The sequence below is a fragment of the Papaver somniferum genome, chromosome 8 (genome assembly GCF_003573695.1).
Source record: "Papaver somniferum cultivar HN1 chromosome 8, ASM357369v1, whole genome shotgun sequence".
Lineage (NCBI taxonomy): Eukaryota > Viridiplantae > Streptophyta > Magnoliopsida > Ranunculales > Papaveraceae > Papaver > Papaver somniferum.
This window is the reverse complement of record NC_039365.1, coordinates 144747208-144752607: the sequence shown is the minus strand read 5'-3', so window position 1 is coordinate 144752607 and position 5400 is coordinate 144747208. Positions and strand designations below refer to the sequence as shown.

Genomic DNA, 5400 nt, shown 5'->3' with positions numbered 1-5400 from the left:
TGGATGAGTTAAGATTGGTATTTGTCTTGTGTCTTGTTTTTGAGTGTTTTGTTCCGTTTCGTTGCACTTGTTCCACTTCTCTTGGACTTGGGCACTTGGATTCATGGAGAAGTACTCTTCTAAGCTCATGGAGAAGTAATCTTCAAGAATGGGCAGTAGTACGCATTACTATGGGATTATTGAATGTTCACAATCATTTCATGTGAACTATGGTGCATGGTCATTAATGACCTTGTATGTTCTTCTTTGAAAATCTTTTTATACGCCTTTGGTAGCTATTCTTGGTATAAATCCGGGTGAAAAAGATTGATTCTATCCTCTAAGGACAAATCATCTTATATGTGCATTACAAGTTTGTCTTGATGCCTATGAAACCTCTTATGAGAATTTATTATTGTTTTTGAGAAGGATGACTAGAGTTTGGAATAGCAATTATTGTGACTTCACATGGCTATGTCCAACGTTTTAATCTTCATGTTTTTAGATTTATTTGTTTAAATTCTAAAAATATTTGGAGGATGATGTTTTTGTAGTATTAATCTTTATGATTTATTATATTGCAATTTGTTATGGGATATGTATGTTTACGTCCGTGAACTTGAAGGTCCCATATTCTGTCAAAAGTAAAGTCGTTTGTGATCGGTATTCACGTACTGGTGAAAGAATGAATAGACTTTTGACAAATTCAAAAGTTAAGCCTATATTGTCAATTCTTTGATGGAAGATAGGTTAAAATCTTCTGTTTTCAATGATTGTGTCTATTAATATCGTTATGCAAATAGTGATTGAAGATAAAATGAATCCTTGTGTATTTCGCAGTATTGATCATCCCTGATCCATATTTTATGTATTACTGTGAGGCTCCGTAATGTGTCTTATGTTGAGCACGATACAACGAAGTTGATTATTTTATGATTGACTTTGTTGGTTGTTCCGTGAGGTATGTTATGTCGAGCACTTTGAACTAAATTAATCATCTCGTTTGGTTATTTAGTTATTGCTCTGTAAGTTCTCTTATGTCGAGAAAAACAATTGACAATTAAATTGATTACTCTTGTGATTATTTTGATTGTGTATTCCAATTAGATTAATTATGAGTTCTCTTGTGATTAGTCTAGTTGAGTATTCATATATTCCATAAGCCTTTGTGTTGAGTATATGAACGACTATGCTAATCATTGTCTAATGGTTATGTTAGTCATATGTTGCGTAAGTCTTCTTATGTGGAGCATAATCAATTAAGTTGATCACCTTGTATGTTTAATTTGATTGCGTATTACGATTAAATTAATCATGGGTTTACTTGTGATTAATTTGATTGAGTTTTTGGATATAGGAAATCATTCTCGTGGTCTTTGATGTCCAATAAAATCCTTCTTTTCTTTTGAAATTAAGGTCGCTCTTGTTGTTCTTTCGGGAATGATATCAAATGAGGGAGAGTTTTTTTGAACTTGTTCTTAATTGTCATATCTTTGTGGGGAGTGCGGCTGTGGAATATTAGAGGGGTTATCTTGTATCTTTAAACTACTTGATGAATGTTATTAGCTTCGGATATATGATTGTATCCCAATTAAGTTGGTATGTATTCTTCTTTTGGTCATGAAATGTCTCTTACGGAAATTTCATTATGATCCCGTTCTTGTACCTTTGCCAATTTCGTTGACAAAAAGGGGGAGAATTAATATGTAGTTCACACTACAAATACATATGGTTTTCGGATCATTGTGTAAGGGAGGGGGTGTTTTCCATGTGAGATGGAGTATTGACTAAGGGGGAGTGATAAATATCACCATAGTATTATTGTTGAAGTTGTGATACAATTGGACTTTGACACTGTGTAATAATACTATGACACTGTATAAAAATGATCGAGACCGATGCTTTCTCATTGTTATAGCTACAGATCTTCAACAACGATGATACTAAACTTACAACCTTCGGGATCATTGGAGTACTTGGAAGTGACGAAGATTTCGAGGAATGTTGAAGATTAGACTATGGAATAGGAGACACTAAAGTTTCTTTATTTTTTTTGTATTCCATATGTATTGATAGTTTTGTCACTAAAATTGACAAAGGGGGAGATTGCTAGAGCATTGCTCGGTCGAAATCGCATGCGTTGCTATCTCAAGCATGTTTGTCAATATTAGTGATCAAAACTATAAGTCTTGATTTCTAGTCTATTATAGCTAAGTGTCGGACTAGGATAGAAAGTGTAGTTGAGCTCAAGGACTTCATGACGATTCATCATACAAGAAGAAGAACTACTCAAGGAACCGGTGGAACTTCTCGACAAAAAAGTATGTGAAGACTTGAATTTATCTGTCACTCAAAAGTCTATCTACTCTATCTCCTACTCTTTGAGACAAGAAGTCGTATGCTATATATATAGACTGGATTACACACATTTAGTATTTCGAGCCGAGTATAACTCGCCTATATATATCTCGAAATATGTGTTAGTAAGCGTTTCGCTTCGATCAAGTTTATCTTTACCTAGTGACGAAAGTCATGATATGTTTCAATCACTTTGAAAATCGCTTTGACGAAAAATGGTTTGTGAATAACAACTATATAACGTCCTCTAAGAATGTTTCAATGATTGAAATGAGAGTTTAGATTACATAACCAATGGTGGACATAAACATTGTTGTGGAAACACATTTATGTATAAGTCATATTCCTTGAACCAAAGTTTGCGAACTTTGTTGATCAAGAGAAACTGGAGAATGGCGTGAGCCAAGTCTGCGAACTCAGTCCGCGAACTGCCGAACTTCTCATCCCGAGAAATTCTGTTGGAGTTGACTGTAAGGACCCTTAAGCTCGTCAACGCTATTAGACCGGTCAAGTATCGATTTAGCCATTAATAACTCGATTAATTTAACACGGACGATTATTAATAAGAATTAATCTAACAATGATCTAGACAAAACTGGTACCGATGGATAGATCTCGAAAAGTTTTGCGAAATGGACTACTCGAACGCGTCATTCGGACATCGGACAAAGAAGATATCTTCAGATATGTACGAAGGGTAAAATTGTCATTATTCATCATAACCGCTTAGCTTCCCATATCATTTGGGTAGGTACATGTATCAACTGTGTTTGTCCTTATCAAAACCGATCGAGCAGATAAGCTCATTCACTTCTTTTCTTTCTCTTTCTTCTTCTCCATTCTTTTCTCTTCCTCCTCTCCGTTCTTCACCTGCTGGTGAATCAAGTTATTGAAATAAAGAGATTTCTAGATCGAGAGAGAAATGGGGGTGTTTGAGTATTGGTTGTTGTAGGTGGTGCTGTTACTGGTTAGCTCTGGGAAGAAGAGGAGATGTTGATGTTGCTGTAAATTAGAATTAGGGTTTTCTCAGAAGGTTGTTTAGAAGTTCGATTAGTGATGAATGAGATGGAATTGAGATGGGTTTATGTTTAATTGAATGATATGAAGTTTTTGTGATGAAGAATCAGTGAGATAAGGTTTTCTGAATTGGATTATCTTCTGAGTTGTGTAAGACGAGGATGATATTGAGTTGTAACAACTGAAGATTATGAGGGTTGTTGATTAATTAATGTTTTGGAGTGGTTCTGATGAAGAACTGAAGAGTTAGGTTTCCTGTTGGTAAGAATTAGGAAATTGGGATTTGTTTTAATGATGATTAAGAAGGAATTGAAGTTGGGTTTTACCTGAATTAGAACTTGAAGTTGAAGAATAAGTTGTAATTGAAGTTAGGGTTTTGAAGTTGTTTATGAAGCTAGGGCTTGATTATGTGTTAATAAGGAAATGATGGAGTTATCTCTGGTGATGAAGAAATTCTCAGCGGTGTTGATTCAAGAGTTGAGTTCAAACAGCTGGGAGAAAAGTGAGAAGAATTGGAGTTAGCCGTGGTTGTAATTGGAGCTCAGGAGATGGAGTAAAGTTGCCGCTGTTGGTGTTGATTGAACTGAACCGGTGGGTTTGTTGTTGTCTTAAGATGACATGTTGAATCAAGTCAGGCAAGAAAGGGAGTTTCTCAATTTATTGGAGTGAAATCATTCTAAGGTAATTATTCTTTCTCAGTAAATAGGTAAGGTTATTCAATTTCATGGTTGATTTTATATGAATGCGGAGATAACTATTTAGATGAATATAGAATCAAGTTGGAATTATAGTTTGGATTGTATTGAATTACAGAGTATTGTTAAAGGTTGGATTGATGTATGAATTGAACTCTAGAGCTGAGTTAACTGTGGTGGTGCTGTAAGGTGCAAGGGAATGTGTGGGTGATTGTATATAATTATGAGTTGTAGTGGTGCTGTTGAAGTTGCAGGGGATATGAATGTGCAAGTGGAGTTTAAATACAATTGGAGTCTGTTGATAAAGGAATGGTGATAGTTGTGTTAAGCTGCAGATGTAGATCTTTGAATTGGGATTTATGAATGGTGATTACATTGTTGGAATTGAGATGTTGCAGAGGTTATGGTCTGGTGAAGTACAAGGTTCTGAGAAAGGATAATGAAACTGAGAAGTAAAGAAAGGTTGAATTGATAGTTCTAGAAATGCAGTGGCAGTTTCGCTATGCTGAATTGTTTGAGTTAATTGAATTGGTAATGGTTCTAGTTGAATTGGGATTTGAAGTGATAGACTGGAAGATATAGTTGTAACTTAGTTATATCTAGAATTGCAGAGAATTGATGTTTGGGGAATCTGGTGATGATTTAGTTTAGTGGATTGTGAAATCTTGGAACTGCAATTGCAGGTAACCAGTGTTTGTAATTGTATTTGAGTTTCAACGTTTGCTTATGAATTATTTTTGAATGATTAAGAATAGATTGTAGTTTAAAATGGAGTTGGAATTGAACTATGGCAGGGAAGATTGGTTGCTCAGTTTGAGCTTAGTTTAGTTGAGTCTTGTGATGCACTACTGTGGTGCAGTTTAGCTTTTGGCCTTTGTATATGCTTTGGCCTTGAGTGTTCCTGCCAATCAGATGTCAGACTTACCTATTTAGCGGACTCAGTTAATCTAACTGAGTAAAATGTGAAACTGACTCACCTGAATCAGTCTTGTAGACTGAGTTAACTCACTGAGTTTCCTTATCTTGACCTGAATTGAATCATTGACCGATTCATGTTTGACTCATTTGACCATTGACCCTGGACTTGGCTTGACGTGGACTGTTAGTAGACCTGTGACTGTTAGTGACCGTTTGTTGGCCTAATGGACTGGGCCTTAGGTTAATGGGTTGGTTAAGTAGACTTGGGATTAGGGCCATTCTTCTTATTAAACAAGAATTACACCTTTGTGGCCTGAATTAGTCTTCGATTTCTCCTGCAAAGTTGTAGAAATTCACAAGAGTTATCTGGTGGACTAGAGAGACAATCTAATTGAATTAGTAAACCTTAGATGTGCTAAAGTAAGAGAACGGA

General features: G+C 35.5%; 1 long non-coding RNA gene across 1 annotated transcript; it reads left to right on the top strand.

Annotated features, from left to right (window-relative positions):
- The first annotated feature begins 3135 nt into the window (after positions 1–3135).
- On the top strand, positions 3136–4838 carry LOC113303328. Its single transcript, XR_003337404.1, has 2 exons — positions 3136–4035; positions 4168–4838. It is a non-coding gene; the product is annotated as an uncharacterized LOC113303328 (long non-coding RNA).
- Positions 4839–5400: the final 562 nt, after the last annotated feature.